This window comes from Felis catus, chromosome F2 (genome assembly GCF_018350175.1).
Source record: "Felis catus isolate Fca126 chromosome F2, F.catus_Fca126_mat1.0, whole genome shotgun sequence".
In the NCBI taxonomy this organism is placed as follows: domain Eukaryota; kingdom Metazoa; phylum Chordata; class Mammalia; order Carnivora; family Felidae; genus Felis; species Felis catus.
Window position 1 is genome coordinate 43,823,139 of NC_058385.1, and position 19,447 is coordinate 43,842,585.

The 19,447-nt window shown below is 46.5% G+C and overlaps 1 long non-coding RNA gene across 4 annotated transcripts in view; it reads right to left on the minus strand.

Annotated features, from left to right (window-relative positions):
• LOC123383120 overlaps positions 1-17,979 on the minus strand; it is a 30,854-nt gene extending 12,875 nt beyond the window's left edge. For 3 of the 4 annotated variants that reach the window (XR_006592513.1, XR_006592511.1, XR_006592514.1), the window contains exons 1-3: positions 17,425-17,979; positions 15,729-15,856; positions 14,722-14,899 (exon numbers count right to left, since the gene is read on the minus strand). This is a non-coding gene — a long non-coding RNA (uncharacterized LOC123383120). The remainder of the gene's footprint in view (positions 1-14,721; positions 14,900-15,728; positions 15,857-17,424) is intronic. The other variant, XR_006592512.1, reaches the window with a different exon arrangement.
• Between the last annotated feature and the right edge of the window lie 1,468 nt (positions 17,980-19,447).

The following is a 19,447-nucleotide window of genomic DNA, read 5'->3' on the forward strand; positions in this document are numbered from 1 at the left end:
CACCATCATTTTATTACCACACTCTCTGGGGACCCTGACTCCAAGCTTTAAGGCAGGAGCTTTTAAAAACAAGTGCCTTTTTCACATTTCTTTGGCTGCCATACCAAGATCCAACCTCCCTAATTCCCCAAAGCCTGGGCCTCTAACCCTCCCTCTGTTGAGCACCCAACCCACATGAGCTGGGCGGTGGCCAGACCACAGCTGGGGAAGGTCGGCCCCAGACACCCAACCTTGGCAGTGAGGATGGTGCGTGCTGTTCAGGAGGCCTGAGTTATAATAGCCTCAGTGTTGGAGAAGATGCCAGCAGAGGGCCGAACAAAAGGTGGCTTATATTAGCAGAACTGCATGTTTGCTGCTGTTACTGTTAGCTCGTTCCCCTGGCCATCAGATCCTCGGGCTTCCACGTGGGAGGCAAGAAGGGGATAACCTTCTCTTTCCTCCCAGGGACGGCTTTGGTGTTACCCCAGACACGAGTGCCTCTTCCAGAGTCCTATGGTTCCTACTCAGAACCACAGAGAACTGCCACGGCGATGTAAATAGAGCACCTTGTATCACTGAGTACCTACTACATGTGTGCCCAGCATGGATTGCTCCTGGAGTCCTCACCAGAACACTAGGAGGTAGGTCCCATAGTATTCACATGCTAGAGATGAGGAAACCGAGGCTTAGCACATTCCATTAGCCGGTGGAACATCGTGTCACCAGCAAGAAGGGGCTGGAGCCCAGGGGTGCCGATTCTAGTCCTGAAGCTTGTAGCTGCTGCTCTATCCTTCTGAGTTCAATGAGTTTCATGTTTATTCACATCCCTACTCCATTCCTTAACCCTCAAGAGAAGTAGAGGGAAAACAAAAGCTAACCTCCTATCGGTATTGAGGTTCCTTACATTTTGACCAAGGCAGAAATTTGGGAGAGACATAGAATAGACTGACTTACTGAGCCAGAGAACAAAATTAGCAGGATAGGGTTAAAAGATGGGCAGAATCTAACACAATGGGATTTCCCAAAAACAGAGCCCTCCATAGGAGTACGAAACACTACGCGGGTGAATCCAGGCAACCAGAAGAACATCATGTGAGAAACACCAATGTCAACACTGGCACTTGAAACAATACAAATAATTATGGTACTATTAGCTAACTTTAAAAATATATGGGGGCGCCTGGGTGGCGCAGTCGGTTAAGCGTCCGACTTCAGCCAGGTCACGATCTCGCGGTCCGTGAGTTCGAGCCCCGCGTCGGGCTCTGGGCTGATGGCTCGGAGCCTGGAGCCTGCTTCTGATTCTGTGTCTCCCTCTCTCTCTGCCCCTCCCCCGTTCATGCTCTGTCTCTCTCTGTCCCAAAAATAAATAAAAAAAAGTTGAAAAAAAATTTTTTTTTTTAAAAATATATATGTATGTACTAGATTGGGGTGCCTGGGTGGCTCAGTCGGTTAAGCGTCCAATTTCAGCTCAGGTCATGATCTCACGGTTCATGAGGTTGAGCTCCACGTCAGGCTCTGTGCTGACAGCTCAGAACCTGGAGCCTGCTGTGGATTCTGTGTCCCCCCTCTCTCTCCGCCCCATCTCTGCTTATGCTCTGTCTCTCTCTTTCTAAAATGAATAGACATTAAAAAATTTTTAAAAATATGTACCAAATACCAGCACTGTGCTTTCTTATATTAGCTAATTTAACCCCTATATAAAACAAACATAAATTTTATCAGGGTAGGGCCATTAGTATTCCCAGTTTACAGGAGAAACTGAGGCTCCAAAAGTTCTTGCAGTGATTTCCCACAATCCCCTCACCAGTAAGTGGTGGAGCTAGGATCAGAACCCATGCTACCTGATTTTAAATTCTGCTCTAGCATCCTCTAAACTTTACAGGAGACCATGAAATAACCTGGTACAACTGTAGACTATGTCCACTGTAGTTTCTAGAATGAGGGAAGTGCATCCCACACCAGGCCACACACAGAGTATTAATGAATCCAGTCTAGGAGACCACGGTTTAATAAAAGTAAAGATGATCTAGGGGCACCCGGGTGGCTCAGTCAGTTCAGCTCAGGTCATAATCTTGCAGTAGGTGAGTTTGAGCCACGTTGGGCTCTGTGCTGACAGCTCAGAGCCTGGAGCCTGCTTTGAATTCTGTGTCTCCCTCTCTCTCTGCCCCTCCCTTGCGCGCGCTCTCTCTCTCTCTCTCTCTCAAAAATAAATAAATAAATAAATAAATAAATAAATAAATAAATATTTTTTTAAGTAAAGACGATCAAGTCAGGAGCTCATTCAGAGGCAAGTAGTCAGAATGGCAAAGGAGCCTGAAACATCCCATGAGGAAAAGTTAAAGGAGTTGGCCACAGTTTCCTGAAGAAGATTACTTTTTCAAATACCAGAAGGTCTTTTTAGTGGAAAGGGAACTCGGATTTATTTTCCACGAACTCAGGGGTTGGATTTAACACTAGAAGGTGGACGTTACAGGGAGACAGCCTCCAGCTCAGTAGTCCGTCAGCTCTGATAAAAGTGGGAGGGACGGGGACGCCCCCTCATTGGAGGGGTTCTCACAGGCTGGATCACCACATGGCAGAGTGTGGTCATGGATGCCCCAAGCACCAGAAGTGCAGCCGAACAAGGTACAGTAGGCGTGCCCTGCACACACTGATTCCCTCACCTTTTTTTTTAAAGTGTATTTACTTTGGGGCGGGTGGGAGAGAGACAGAGAGACAGAGAGACAGAGACAGAGAACGACCTGGGGAGGGGCAGAGAGAGAGGGCGACAGAGGATCCGAAGCGGTCTCTGCACTGATGCAGGGCTTGAACTCGTGAACCGTGAGATCACGACTTGAGCCAGAGTCGGACACTTAACCAACTGAGCCACCCAGGCGCCCCAATTCCCTCACCTTTTGAGAATGGTCTGCCCCTACCTCTCTACTTTCAGAGACAGCACTCACACTACTATTCGGGAGCAGACCTCACAGGTCTGTGTGGGACAGGCTCTCTGTCACAGGCCCTGTTTGTGAAGGGACCTGCCGGCCAGCTGCTATCTTAATCCAGACTCTTCTGGTAACAAGTGTCAAAGCTTCCTGGGAAATACCTTGTAAAAGGGCACAAGGGTGTCTGTCTGTATTCAGGGGCAAGGGAGGAGCTGCCTCAGCCGGTGCTCTGTGTGTCCATCTATAACGATTCTCTATGGTCTGAGCCCTCTCACGGCCCTTGCTACCCCTTCCTACCCCTACACCAGATGACCATAACAGGAACAAATGCCTGATCTGAGCAAAGACATCAGATGCCCCATCCTGGGATTCTGAGCTTGAGGAAGAACAGTTGCAGGCAGCATCCAAATGGCCAACCCGTATCACATAAGCTTGAGGGCCTCGGGTGGCCATATTCTACCAAGTGGTCAGAGGAAATAAAAATCAGACTACATAAACAAAGAAGGACACACAATAAGAAGAATCTTCCAGTTGTGTGGACCAGGCACTATCTGAGCAGCTACTCCCCTGCCTCTGAGTACAGACAGATACTTGGATATCCATTTACAAAATATTTTCCAAGAAGCTTTTGACAGTCACCTCCGGAAGAATCCTGATTAAGATAGCAGCTTGCCAGGCAGGTCCCTTCACATGCAGTGCCCATGACAGAGAGCCTATCCGGGAGCAGCCCTTTGAGGTCTGTTTCCGAACAATAGTGCGTGTGCTGAGATAAGATCCTGCAATATTAATCTTTGGGCTTTTTCTTTCTTCCTTCACTTGCTGACCTTGAAGGGAACAGAAGGCCCGGGGAGAAACAGAACTTCAAATCTGTACTGCAACAAAGATTAGAGAGCCCCATCCGCCAGTGCGGCACAGGCATCTAAAGGTCCTTGAGCTACAGGGACACAGAAAAGAAGACAGTTACTATTCAGACTCTTTTACTTACAAGCCAAACTCTTGAAAATCAAAAAAGAAATCCTTGCATGGAAGAGAACAGGGACATGAGTTTATGTTATAATAAAGACTAGAAAACAATGCATGGAGGAAGGGGCAAACTTCCCTCCAGAGGAGACAAGGTGAAGGTCATCAGGACTGGGAGAGAGAACTCGCGTGGTGGGGCCATGACCCTGGGGGGCTCTGTGGCCAGAGACGAAAGAACTGGTGTGGGGTACAGGAATTACTCCCAGAGAGGGAGGTCTGCTGTGTTCAGAGGCATCAGAGCCGATAACGAGACAACTGAGGATCTGTAGACCATCCCAACCCTTCAAGGGAGCAGCCGCCATGTTGAGGCCATGCCTACCCATCACTGTGAGACCAGGGTCTTCCTTCGACAGCCCGTCCCCTGGCTCATCTGGCAGCCTGAACTACCAGAATTGCTGAGTCCCCATCAGAACTGCCCCATATAGTCCCTCCCTTATCCAGTGCCCTAAATGCTCTAATGTCCCTAAAACAGAAGGTGGGCTTAGCCCTGGAGGAGCCACAGTGGTATGTAAGCAAAAGCCCAGCACCTGGGCTGGGTGGTAAAGCCAGTGGGGAGCACTACCTCCAACCACATAATTCAACAGGTTCCAATGCCTAGAATTAAAGATCCTGTGGGGTCCATCTCCAGGAGATCACAAATGAGGGATCTTGAAAGGTGTGGGCCCATTTCCACGTTTATGAGCAATGTACAAAAATCAGTCTCTTTTGTCAGTTCGTGGTGTAGGAATGAGGCTGGGTGAAAGGGAAGGAGAGAAGGAAGGAGGGAAGAAGGCTTATTTAAAGCCCACACAGCAGGAGAAGCCGTGGCAGGCCTGCCCCTCCCAGAGCTGCCTTCCTCAGGTCACATCAGCTCACGTCCCGTTTCTGTATTCTTGGCACCCCCTAGGTTATGGCCCTTGTCATCACGGGGCACTACATTTCACCATCCCATGTGGCCCTCACCACATCCCTCCACCTGCTCTTCCCCTCCTTTAGAACCTGCTTTCCACCCTAACAGTCTGATCCCTTCAGAATGCCCTCAGCCATACCCACACTCCAAAGGACAGCATTTCTCTATCTGACCTCTCAAATTGGACTGCTCTCCCCTCCCCGACCCAGGACGTTCCAGGCCAGGAGGCAGCATCAGTATCCCTATGTTGCCTCTAGATGTCTTTGATTCCACCCCCCTACCCCACTGCAGAAAACTGTCTTCTTGAAGCTCACAGCACTCTCTGTCCCCGCTGCCACTCTTGCCCTTTCCGTGACCCCACGGTTACTTGCTCTGACCTCTGATTTACAGTCTACTCTCTGTCCACAGCCTGTCCTCTTTCTCAGCGGTCTAAGCTACCTGCAATGATACATCCAACTTCCATACGTCACATTTCTGAATTACCTCAATATCAACTGCCTCCACCTCTGCTCCATTTTCACACGTCCACTCCGTGAGCACACCCTGCCCCAGACCATAGCTGCCTCTCCTCTTACATCTTAAACTCTGTCATGCTTCTCATGGGCAAGTGTCGATTGACATTGTCTTGTTTGACCCATTTCCAGCTACTGGACATGGATGTGAAGTCTCTGAACACAGAGTCCTACCGCAGGGGACAGACTCTTGGGTGGGTCTGATGGGGGATTACAGTGTTTCAACGTCACCTAATGTCAGGAAAAGCCATTCACCCAGAGAGGCCACCTTCAGATGGAGGTTTACAGCAACGCTGAAAACTCCTTCGATTCCTATAGTTTGCCTGAACACGACTCCCCTTGATAATTAAAAAAAAAAAAAAAAGGATGGGGGGGGGCACCTGGGTGGCTCAGTCGGTTAAGCGTCCCACTCTTGATTTCAGCTCAGGTCATGATTTCATGGTTCATGTGTTCGAGCCGTGCATCGGGCTCACGCTGCTGATGCAGAGCCTGCTTGGGATTCTCTCTCTCTCTGCCTCTCTTTCTCTGCCTTTCCCCCATGTTCTCACTCTTGTGCACACTCTCTCAAAGTAAATAAACTTTAAAAAAAAAAAAAAGCTAACTTTCAGTGGATTCATATCACATTCCAAACACTGTTCTAAATATTTTTCATGGATGGTATATAGTAACTCATTTAATCTTCATCATAATCCTCTAAATTTAATACTATTACTATTCCCATTTTACAAATGAGAAAACTGAGCCACAGTATAGGTTAAGTAACCTGCATACAGCTGCTTGCTAAGTAGCAGAACCCGGATTCAGACTCAGCAGCCATGCCCCAAAGCCTGTACACATGACCACGTCATTCCACTGCTACTGTGGTCAAGCAAATGGCATCGGGGGCCACCTTACGACTGGCTCACACTTCCATCTATACCCCAGGGAAATCCCAATGCCCTTCCCAAGTTCCTGAGACTTCACAAAGGTTCGAAGCTCTCACGGTCACTTCTGGCACTAACTGTATTATTGCTCCACTAAACTTGCCATAATTCCCATTCTTGACTCCACATCTTGTGGACATTCATTTCTCTCCACCTTGACATAGAAGCAATGGGGAAACTCCCTCTCTTTCACTAACTGAGGGTTTTCAAATTGTAGGTCTCTTTCACTGGAGGATCGTCAAATTACTGTGGTAGGTTACAACCTGCATCTTTTTAATTAACTGGAAAATATCAGAGTTTGTAGGAGGAATCCTGGCAGTGTAAATGCTGCAGCTAATACTGTGCTCAGCTGCTCCCACCGCTGGAGAGACTTCGTGGTGGGCACATGATGAATGCACATGGTGGCTGGGAATTGGTCATTTGCTCCTTCTCTCGTTGACGTCTCATTCTATTTCTCAGCTTATGATGGTCAATTTGACCATTACCGTAATGGGAGGGTTAATTTGGTGTCCTTTTATTTTATATTATGACAATTTGTATTTCCCTTGTCAGCAAAATAGTAGCCATTCAACTGAGTGCTGGTTTGTTGAGAGATTAGCTAAATTACTCGATAATGTTGCTGCCTCAGCGGTCATTCTGTGTGGCCAAGTGGCCTGCAGAGGCCTTAAACTGAAACCAGTTCCTCCAATGAGCGCATGCCCTAGATAACAGTCCACAGAGTCACAGGGAAATGGAAGTTCCTCCTCTGATCTCCCCAGGAGCCCTTTTGAGCAACAGTCTGCCCTGCCTCCCAGGGCCTTCCCCTTGTGCGCCCCTTAGATAAAATCCTTGCAGAGCCTATCAAAACCCTGCTCTTTTTTATTTGAATTGGCCAATCTAGACCTTAGCCCAGAAACCCTAAATCATGACACCCATGAACCCTATCGGAAGCTTGCACCCCAGGTCCTTCCATTCTCCCTGCCTGCATCCCGCCTTGACCTCCCAGCAGGGTCATTTCTCTCCACCCTCCTCCAGGACTTGGGAGCAATCAACTGCTCTATTTCAATTTCCTTGTGGTCTTTTGTTAAACTAAACTATGGCTCACCATCAAACACCCTGAGGCTCTGCTTAGTAAGGCTTAATTCACAAAGTCCCAACAGGTTACAAATTTAGAAGTTCTTTTTCAGAAAGGATGCTACCAGATATTTTTTTAGTTTCTCAACAATTATCACCTTTTTGTTGAAATATAATAAATGGTCCTTAAAATGGATGAAGATCAAGTAATGATGAGGTAAAAAAATCTAGAGGCATGTGTGCAAGTTCAAATCCTGAATTGGAAATTAAAGACTAACAATATTGAGCAAAATGCTGACTCTAGTCAATACACTGGGACTTAATCTGAACTTCATTCTGAAAGGTTAAGAGCAACTGTGAGATTTTGTAATGAAGATTACTTAAAATTCAGGCTTTATCTAACACGCAGAATCCTTTGAAAATGAGAGAACCCAATGTATTTTTTTTTTGGTCATTATATATTTTCAATAAATCCCTCACGTCTTTTCAAGTATGGGGAGGGGAAGGATATACATTATTGACACAATTTCCAATTCGAGAGGTAGCTCAATGTATTGATTATGAACCAAATTCTGGAGTGAGTTGCTGGGTTTGAATTCCAGATCCTCCTCTTACTGGTTGTAATACCTTGGGCAAGTTACTTTGCCCCCTCTGTGCCTCATTTCTTCAACTGCAAAATAAAAATTATAACAGTTCTTAGTCTATGGTGCTATTGTAAAGATAATCCATGTAAAGGCCCACAGAAAAGAGTCTGCCCACAGGGAGTCCTATGTAAGTGTGTGCTTTTGGTATTCTTAGTCATTCTTCAACAGTTAACAAGAAAACCCTAATCTCATATATAATGGCATCTTGAGTGGCAAAAGAGAAATGGAAAATGCAGCTCTTAAAAATATTATTCTTTCAGCACACGTGGATACGGTGTATGTAACGTTTAATAAGAAATCAGCAGATAAAATGAAAGCTCTTCCTCTTAATGAAAACACACTATTGTTGTACGGAACACAATTACTAGTAAAGATTCTGAGACCCAACGTGAGGAGGCACTGATATTGTAAGAGAAGCAATCTGCTTCATGTGTGTCAGCAGGTGTAGGGACACAATTCCTGGAGAATTTGTTACATGGTTTCAATTGAATCTCGAAATAGATGTTGTTGATCAATGTGAATTAAACGAAAGCATTATCAAGAGCCTAAAAGGCACAGGACAGTAAACAAAGCTAGAAAACACAGTCCAATTATTAGAAAATGTTATTAGCTACTAAGTTATTAGCTACTAAGAACAGTGCTGTTTGAAATCTGGCTTATGTGTCTTGAGGTCTGGACATCGCACAGATATTATGCCAAATCTCATGGACGAGTTGGAAAATGTAGGCTAAATTGTTAATTTTATTAAAGGAACCTCACTAAATGGCTGACTTTTGGGTTTTTCGAGAATTAGAGCTAATCATATCCACTTACTGAGTCATCCTAAGTGTTACAGAGGAAAGTGTTAAGCGGGGTATGTGAACTCTGGAATGAGATTCAGTGTTCTAATTGAGAAGCAGTTTCATTTGGCAATTTTATCAAAGATGATGTTTGTTAATAAAATTCGCATATTTCACTGATATTTTCAGTATTCTTCACAAACTAAATTTGAAACCATAGAGGAAAATCAACAAGGTACTCCACATACCTGGGGGTTTCAAAAGATCTTATTTGCCTAGGAAGCAAGACATAAGTAATGGCCCTAACTACTAAATATTCCCACTGTTGTTATGACACAGCAAGGAGAACATTACTCATGAAATCAGCCCAAATGAAATAGAAGTGGAGATATTGTCACCACTCCCTTCTGCCCCAAACTTTTCATTTTCAAATTCCCAAAAGGGAAATTGGAACATTAAAGAAAAATACTTGGATTACAAATCCATTTTCTTTCCCAAGCCCCGATTCGATAATTGAGCTTAACTTGGCGTTGTCCAGAGAATAAATTATTACAACTTATTCATTCACCCTGAAGAATGATGCGCAGACTTAGTGTTTACGTTCATCATTTTGGATTCAGATTGAATAAGAATGCCTTAATTATAAAAAGCATATTGCAGATATTATCATTCACAGTAACCCAGCCGGGTGAACTAAATTTTCACCCTTGACCGCATTTCAAAGCAGAACACTTGCAATCAGCAGCCCACAAGATGATTGGAGTCTTGTCCCCGTGCGTCTTGGGATGAATTTATGACCCTAGGCAAACACAACTATCTCATCATATCATCTTTATTTGAAATTATAAATATGTTCTATTATTTAAAATTGTTTCTATGTTGCCTTTAAGAGTTAATAATACCACATATGACGTTTAACTTTATGCTGTTACACTATCACACAAAGTAAGGATAAGTCTTATTTCATGGAATAATGTATGTCACTATGTGTGTGTGTGTGTGTGTGTGTGTGTGTGTGCGCACATGCACGCACATACATGCGTGTGAAGTACTGGGTTGAATGAAAATGCCTACCAGAAAGGTTACTTTAGTCAATCCCCTCAACCCTACCAGAAACCATCCACCAAAACAAGAATGTTGCCAACGTCAAAAAAGGCTGGGGTCTGCTTAGTATGGGGAAAGGTCACGTGGCCACAACATGCAGCTATCAGCTTGAAATTGCAACTTAACCATGCTTGTTCTTAAGTCATTCTAGCCACCACAGTCTCCTGCCCTGTGCTGTTCCTCTCCTCCCTTTGCCATCCCTTCCCCTCACCATCTCCCCCACCGACCTCCCCAAGGGCACCCAGAGACTCCAAATGCATTTCACTCCAGTAAAGGCCCTCTCCAGCTCTCCTCAGCAACTTCCCACCCCCCTAGAGAATCCAAAGCCACTCAGGTTCTCAGCTAAGTAAACATAGGCCCACTTTCCTCTAGCAGATCTCTGCTCCTTTACATTCTCAGGCTCCAAACCCATTGGCCCATCCCACCTTCCTTCATCCCTGGGATTCGGAAATGATCTCCTCCAACAAATCTTCCTGAGACCACTTTTCCTTATTTCTCAGGTCTGCTTGGCTCATCCTTCTCATCCCAGCCTTGCTTCCCTCTCTCCTTCCCCACCAGGCCCTGCTATAATGTCTTTCTGTAATCGTCAATCCCTTATAAACAAATTTGCCTACAGCCAGGACCACTGTGAGAAATCTTCCTTCTTCCGCTGAGATCTGAAACTTTCTCCCTTGGGAGCTGACCTCCCCTAAAAATGGCTCCACAAGTCACACTCCTGGCTCACTTAACTCTCACCGGATGCCAAGTTCGTTACATAAATTACCCTCACAACAGCCCAGCAAGGTAGATTTCATTAGTTCCTGAGTTTTACTGAAGAGACAAATGAGGTTTACAGAGACAGAGTAACTTTCCCACCCATGCAGCTTTACTTACAACAGCTGGCATCTGAAAATATCACTGCCCTCCCTGACTTCCATGCTTACTCACCCTTCCTCTGCGTTACAGATTGCACCTTGCGCTAAGACCACACCCAAGTGAAATTGGGGCAAAGCCTAAAAAAGAAAGAAAGAAAGAAATCTAATCTGAGAGTTCTTGAGCTCCAGGAAGACAAAGATTTTGTTTATTCACCATTGTATCCCCAGAACCTTGAATCCTGAATGTAGCACATATGAGGGACTCAGAAATAATTGTGCAATAAATGGATAAATGAAATTCGAATTCCTGTCCCTACCAGTTAATTTCTTAGCAATAAAAGCAACAGTAAGAGTCTGTATACAGCTCACATGTACATGCCTTACGTGGTTTAAGACTTGCAACATCCCCAGGAGTTTAGCATTATTATCATTCCCATTTAATGAGCACCCAGTCTTAGTGAGCTCAGGCTGTTATAACAGAATTCCATAGACCGGGCGGCTTAAACAACAGACATTTATCTATCACAATCTGGAGTCTGGGAAATCCAAGGTCAAGGTGCCAACAGATTCAGTTCTTGGTGAACATTCTCTTCCTGGCTTGGAGGCTGCCTCCTTCTTGCTGTGGCTCCACATGGTGGAAAGAGAGAGGAAGCAACCAGTCTGGCACGTCTTCTCATAAGGGCACTAACCCCATCACGGGGCCTTATCCTTATGACCTCATCTAAACCTGATTACTTCCTCAAATACCAACAAATACCATCACAATGGAGCTTAGGGCTTCGACGTATGAATTTGGGGGGGAACACGAACATTCAGTCCATAATACCAACTATGTATGAGGTACGAGGACATAAGCCAGTGACATGAGGAAGTATAGCCATGCTACCCACTCATTCATTCCCCTACTCAGCAAGTATTTTTTATTGAGCACCTGTTCCATGCCAGACACTGTTCTAGGTTCTGGGAATTCAACAATGAACAAAACAAAGCCCCTGCCCTCCTGGGTTTCAAAGAGTGGTGGAGATGACAGAAAAACAGGTAAGAAACTGTATTTACAATACAATACAAAAGAGAGATAAGTACTATTAAAAATAGTAAAGCAGGGGTGAGGATTAAAGAGTACACTTTGTCTGATGAGCACTGAGTAATGTATGGAATTGTTGAATCACTATATTGTGTACCGGAAACCCATATAACATTGTATGTTAACTACACTGGAATTAAAACTTCTAAAAACTTCATTTAAAAAATAACTAGTAAAAATATGTAAAAAACAGTCAAGTAGGAGAGAAGTGAGGGCTGTTACTTGATCTGGGGCGGTAATATTTAAGGAATGCCTGGAATGACGTGAGCAGGCAGGGAAGCCTCGACCTGGATGGCAGGATCGAGGCCAGGGGAGAGCAGTGCTCTGGCACAGGCAGGTGTATGCTTGGCTTGCCTAAAGAAGAGTCACGAGGGAGGATGGTTGTTGCTCAGCCCAGTGGAGGGTAAAAGCTGTAACAGCCCTGCCCACTAGTCCACAAGATGACTTGGTCCAAACCAAGAAAACACTCCCCTGTCACTTTATTACCAAATGCCAGAAAATTCATTTAATAAATACCCAAATCTGTGATTATTACCCATACCAATGCTACTTCCTGGAGTCGTGCGAAGCCTAATTTGCACAACTGCAAGTGTGCTCCTGGGCAGGAAATAAGATCAGGGAGAGCTCCAAGCAAGAGCTATCAGTGTGAGAGTCATCAGCCTACAGATGGTCTTGAAAGCCAAGGGCCTGGAAGAGATGACCAGGGAAGTGAGTGTGTGGCTAAAGAAGAGAAGAAGTTCAAGGCAGAGTCCTGATGTGGTCCAACTCCTGGAGGTCCAGAAGAGAAGGATCCAGCAAGTGAAAGTGGGAAGGGATGAGCAGTGGTGTAGGAGGGAAACCAGGACGTTGCAGTACTTATAAGTCAAGTGAAGGGTGCCTCGTGAAGGAAGAAGTGGCATGTCAAACGATGCTCCTGAATTGAGGAGTGTGAATTCTCCACTGGATCGGTTGGTGTAGACACAGAGTGTGGTGGAGCAATGAGGAACAAAACCCGACGGGAGTAGATTAAAGAGAGAACAAGTGAAGAAATGGAGACAGCAAATAGACAGCTCTTTGAAGGAGTTTTGCTATAAAGGGGTGCATAAGGGGTGCCTGGTGGCTCAGTCGGTTGAGTGCCCAACTCTTGATTTTAGCTCAGGTCACGACCCCAGGATGGGATCGAGCCCCATGTCGGGCTCTGCACTGAGTGTGGAGCCTACTTAAGCCTTTGCTTAAGGCTTTGCTCCTCTCCCCCACTCGTGTTCTCTCTCTCTCTTTCTCTCTAAAAAATGAAATGACATGACATGACATGACACGACATGAAATAAATAAAATAAAATAAAATAAAATAAAATAAAATAAAATAAAATAAAATAAAAAATAAAAAGGGGGAGCACAAAATGAAGCTGCAGCCCGAACAGGATGCGGATTAGGCTATGAGGTACTGCATTATGTTTAAATGCTCAACAGAACGATGGACGATGCAGAAGGGACCAGGCAATGGCAGGATCAGTGTCCTGCCAGTGCAGGGATGGGGTCCAGTGTGCAGGTGAGAGCCAGCCTTAGGCAGGAGTGAGGACTCATGCTCGGTGACAGAGGGAGGGAGAGCCCATGGCACTGAAGACTTGGAACCAGAGTTCGGGGGGTCAGAGCCCATCAGAGTCCTCTTTCAATTGCATTCATTTTCTCAGCGAAGAAGCGAGGCCCTGAGTGGCGGGAGGAGAGCCTTGGTGGTCTGAGGCCAGAGAGGAGAGAAGTGAAACACTCCTCTGGGAAGAGGGGAAGGAGTTGACGAGATATACGAAGCAGCAGCACCGCCAGGCAGGGCGGAGAGGCTTCTCGGGTCCATAGCCCTGAGTTTAAAATACAGCCCGTCGTCACCGGGTTCTACTCCTGAAACCAAGACTACGCTGTATGTTAACTAACTTACTAACTTGAATTTGAAATAAATTAAATTAAGTTAAAAATAAAGTAAAGTAAAATAAAATAAAATATAGCCCATCACAGGGTTGTGTGCTCTTTGCAAGCCACACTCTGCTCCTTGGTGCAGATGCGTGACAGTCAAGAGAGCAGGATTTAACCGGGCTTGGAGGGTCACCAGCAAATGCGAAGCAGGGGGAGACAAATGAAGGAGTTGAGCGGCGTGCAAGAAAATGTGTGCAAGATGGCCCGTGAGATCTCAGCTGACTGAGGAGGGAAGAGATAGCACAGCAAAGGAATAGGATGGATCAGAGGTCTGAGGGAGGCCTCAGAACCCCCTGAGTTGGGCTGCTGGGGCAACAGGCTGGAAGGGAAGCAGGTGGTGGTCGGGGAGCACTGAGTGCAGTTGAGGCCTGTGGTGAGGGAACAGGCTGAACGTTTACTGAATTGTCAGTAAATGAGGGGGTGAGAGGAGGAGGAAGGCAGATGACACAAAAGGGGGGCAGGACCACGTAGAGCCCCAGGGGGGTGTCTCAGACGCCCTGGATACTTTAGACAGCGGGAAGAACAGCGGACTGGAAGCAGCAGGGGAGACCTCGCCAGCCTCCATGCCCAGGGTATGAGAAGGCAGGAGAGAAAAAAGAAAGAAAACATCTTCTGACAGGGCTACAGGGATTTCATCTGGGGCTGCAGGAAGTGGCGGCAAATGTCCAGAAAATAATGGGAGGGTCTGGGGATTTTGCTGATGACAGACCATGAGTCAGGAAGGCGTAGTGGAAGGATCTGGAGGGCTGGGGAGGGCCCAAGCTAGATTCAGATGAGGGGCTGTAAAGGAGACCAGAGGAAGAGGGAGGCAGAATGCTTAGCTTCTCGTGGCTTCCAAGGTAAAGGGGCCGTGCTGCGGGGAAGGCGCGATAAGCAAGTCCTAACGGACAGGGATCTCTAATTGCTGCCTCTTTAGGAGCTGGCCTCTGAGTGCTGAGCTGGGGAGCATTGAGAGAACGAAGTAAGGATCTCTCCAGAAGCACAGTTGAAACCAAAGTTTTCCATTTCTGACCTGAATTATTCAGGAGGTTTCTTTATTCTCAATTTCTCTTTGCCGACAGGGTCCTGACTTCCTGGCCTAGTAAAGCCACTGTGAGCCTCTGAGCGTTCAGCTTCTCGGATCAACATTCAAACTTGAGTTCATCTCTGCAATGAAATGCACCTCCTCCAATGCCCCTTGAATAAGCAGGCTGTGGAAACAAACATACTGGGGACAGTTGTGGTTGCATTCTGCCTAACCTTGCCCAACACTAAGGGCTTTTCATAGCATGAACAGTAAATAAAATACCTGAGATTTATTTTCAGTGAAAACACCCAGATGCCCCTCGGCAGTACACAAACACATGGGAAAGAAAACATGAAATGGGGAAATATAACCGGAGCCAGAGGCCATCGTATTAATCAGCTTTTTTTTTTCTGAAGAATTAAAAAAAAAAAATGATCTCCCAGATCATGTCTTTTCATGTCTCTCTGCCTTCACCAAGCTATTTTGCCCCCTGAAATGTGCTTCTTAGCCTTTTCTGCCTGAAAATTCCTATTCAGGCTTCAAAACCCAGTTCAAATGCCACCTCCTCTAAGAAGCCCTCCTAGGTCAGCATCTCATTCCTTGGCTCAGTCGCTTCCTCCTTCCCAGGAGACTTTGTGATTTGGTATAATGGGCCCCTCTGTGTCTCCAACTCATGTTGCGCTGGTCTGGCTCTTCCCCCACCCCCACCCCCCACCCCCGCCCCCGCTCATCCTGACCTAATAATCCCTCACCTCCTGCTCCCCACTCCTCACCACCCTGCCCTAGGGCTCACATCTTCTCACCCTTCAGGTTTCTGCTTATAAATCACTCCCTCAGGGAGGCTTCCCTGGCCCCTTATTTACAGTACATCCTCCCCGTTATTCCTTCCTAGTCCCCTGTGTCTCCTCCAAGCTCTGATCACAACTGACCACCAGCGCACGCTGCCTCCTCCCGACGCCCACGCAGCCGAGCTGCAGCTTTCCCCATGCACGCCACAGCTCCTTCTATCTCACCCATGGACCCAGAGATAGACACCATCTGGATATGAAAAGAAGCATTGTCAATCCATCTTCCGTCACTCAGACAGCATTTCTTTTAACCTGAAAGTGCGTTTTAACTTTTCTTCTTTCAGCCCGAACAACTGGAAAACAACAAAATTGGGTCATCCATCACTCACTGTTCAAAGCAAGCCCTGCATTTCTCAGTCTATATCTAGCCTACCATGGAGGTTGTGAGGATGGGTCAGAGAGAGCCACACCTGCCCCCTTCAGCCAGAGCTGAGGCTGGGGGACAAGGAGCTGTTTCTGACTCTCCCCTGCCCCCCCACCACTCTGTCGGGACCCAGAGGAAGACGTCCATCCACGCTTAAGAATTTCCCATTCCGTTCTCTGTGGAGCAGCCAGAAGGAACTTCTCAAAATGCCAATCTGATCAGGTCCCTCTCCTGCTAATAAACCTCTGCAAAGACCTTGACTGCGTACTGGATGGAATCTAAACCTTTCGACGAAGACCATGAGGCTCTGTGTGGTTTGAAGCCCGATCGTCTCTGTATTTGCAACCATGCCTCTTGGGGTTTTTGAGGGCCCCATAAATAGAAGTCCTTTTTCCCACCTAAGTTCTGGACAACAGAGAGGACAAAGGTTTAAGTCGCTGGGGGCCACAACAGCACCTGCGTTCATGATAAAAGCAGTTTGGAGACTGTGGCCAGAACCCGTGTGTGGGTGTGCTTCCACACCCTGAGCCCCCAAAGTAGGCAGACTTCCCCGCCCTGGAGGAGGCAGTACTGATCGCAGGCCACCCAGGGGCAGAGCCTCTCCCTGGAGGACCAGAGGACCCTCAGGCTCACTGCAGACAGCTCCCTCCCTAGAACAAAGGAAGACTCTTGAGCTGCCCCTGCCCGCTCCAGAGGTCATTCCCACTCCACCCCAAGGAAGGTAACTGAGTGAGGGGTAGAAGCAGGCCCAGAAGGCCACAATGAATGAAGTTCTGTCCACGTGGCAGGAACCATCAGGAGAGGCGAGTAAGAGCCTGCTTCACACAGCCCTCGCTCACTTCCCCACCCCAGCCAGCTTGCCTCCTTTCAGGTCCTGACACACACCTCTCTCCCACCCACCTCACCATAGGCCCTTTGAACACGGTGTTCTCCTGCTGGAATGTTCTTTGTGGCCCTCGTGGCCCAGTTAACTCGTCATCCCTCAACTCTCTGCTGGAGCATCATGTCCTCAGGAAAGGCTTTCCTGCCCCCCCCCCACCCCCACCCCAAGATCATGCCTCTCTCCTTCACAGGACCTATCCTAGTTGTCATCTTATAAGGCGTGTGTCATTGAGAATATTGGCAAGACTATTCATATAACTACCTTTCTTCACAGGAGCTAGAAAAGCAACTATTTAGCTTTTTCTGTGGGGGTACAGGCAAGGGGTCTGGAAATGGGTGTAAAATTGGCCAATCGGTCACATCTGCTACAACCAGCTAACTTATCAATCTGTCTTACTGGTCGCTGTTTATTCATGTGTCAGTCTCCCTCTCAAACAAGGCAAAGGCAGAAACCCCTTCTCACTCATTGGAGCATGTCTCCAATGCTCCCAGTATCCAATAAGTCAGAGTTCAAGAAACATATATTTTACAGAATTAAATGTCTCACTTCCCAGCTCCTGCTCCAGAGCTGGCCCTAAGGAAGAAACGATTCCATCTTTTAGGTGGGCCTCTTACCCAGTTCACAGCCCCACTGGTGACAGGAAGAATGTGCATCTGGGATTGCCAAACATGTGTAGGCTTCTGGGCTCAGAGAACCCTCCAGAAGTGCTGGAACAGAGAATAAAGAGGGTGTGGTAAATTACAGGGATGCCTTAAAAATTTTGGTATAGCCCAACATCTTTATTTAGCCTTGTTAGTAGAAAGAAAATAGATTTTTGAGTTAAGGGATCTCATTTTGAGTCCAGTATTTTCTAAATGAAGTATGGTCTTAGGAAAGTTGCTTTGTACACCTCTAGGCCCCAAGATCCTCATCTGTAGAATAATAACCTTTCGGCTATGGGTCCATAGGAAACAGTTTCTTAAAATGGAAGGGACTAATCCTTCTTTCTGCGAGATTAGAAAATTGGATCCTAGGGAGGAAAAGTGATTTACACAAGGTTTTCCAGCTAGAATGAAATGAAGTTGTGTACATGAATATTCATACAAACACAAGAAACACGATGGCAAACCACATGATCGTGAACTCCATCACATTCTGCAATTGGATAGCAGCTGCTGATCTGAAAGAGCCTCTAAATGCCTCCAGGCTGAGGCATCACTGGCATCCTCACTGACTCAGTCTCAAGGATGTCATTTTCAGGTACCCGAGAGTCAGAATATTTTGAGCCACACGTGTCCTGAAAAGACCTTCTCATTCTCATGTACATCAACAATAGTCGACAGGCCAGCAACACTGATGTCAGAGTTTGTCTGCAGGTAATCATGGAGCCTGTAATTAGTCCAGGTGAAACTCTGGGCTTTTCATAGCTGCACTGTTTCATGAACCTCTCAGATCTGGGTCAGTGGTGCCCAGCCCTAGCATGGTGGTAACCGAGAGGGTATTATATACTGAGAAAACATGAAAGGTCCAAAAGCTACCCTAAACTCAGCAATGCTTCTAAATACATTTGTATTTTACTCGATAAAATGAATTATTCATATATTTTCAAAGCAGTAATTTTAAACTATGACTGCTTATAATCCATTTAGTCTAGAAAGTCTGTGCTTGTTACTCATAAGTTGAGAACCACTGCTCTAAAAGTGAGCAGACAAAATAATCGATGTGCTGTTATTCATGTGTTTCCTTAAAGATTTTCTTAATGTTTATTTATCTTTGAGAGAGAGAGAGTGAGTAAGAGAGAGAATGAGCAAGCATGAGTAGGGAGGGGCAGGGAGGGGCAGAGAGACAGGGAAACACAGAATCCAAAGCAGGTTCCAGGCTCTGAGCTGTCAGCACAGAGCCCGACGCGGGGCTGGAACTCACAAACTACGAGATCATGACCTGACCCAAAATTGGGTGCTTAACTGACTGAGTCACCCAGGCTCCCCTCTCTAAATATTTTTTTTTATTTTTTTTTCAACGTTTATTTGTTTTTGGGACAGAGAGAGACAGAGCATAAACGGGGGAGGGGCAGAGAGAGAGGGAGACACAGAATCGGAAACAGGCTCCAGGCTCTGAGCCATCAGCCCAGAGCCCGACGCGGGGCTCGAACTCACGGATCGCGAGATCGTGACCTGGCTGAAGTCGGACGCTCAACCGACTGCGCCACCCAGGCGCCCCTCTAAATATTTTTGATGAAGACAATAGGGTATGGTGAAGAGAAGAGTGGGTAGAATTATAGACCTGGTAAAGAGGTCCTACCTACATCTATATGGCATTGGGCAAGTCACATTATCACTCAAGGCCCTTGTGTCCTTTGTCCACAAGAAAGTGACTCTCAACATGAGAGGCATATGGGAATCACCACAGTCCTATAGCCGGATGTTCTGATTTAATTGGTCTGGGTATGTCATAGATATTGGGATGTTTTGTAGTCCCCTTAAACGATTGCAGGATGCAGTGATGTTGAGAACCACTGTCACAGGAGGAAAGGGTTGGACGAGAGAAGGCACAACAAATACCGACCATCTTCTGCCACTGCCCTCCTCTCGTACACCCTTCACAGGCATCATTGCTGACAGCGCTGCTCCTGCTGAGCCCAGATGTTGTCTCAGTCTA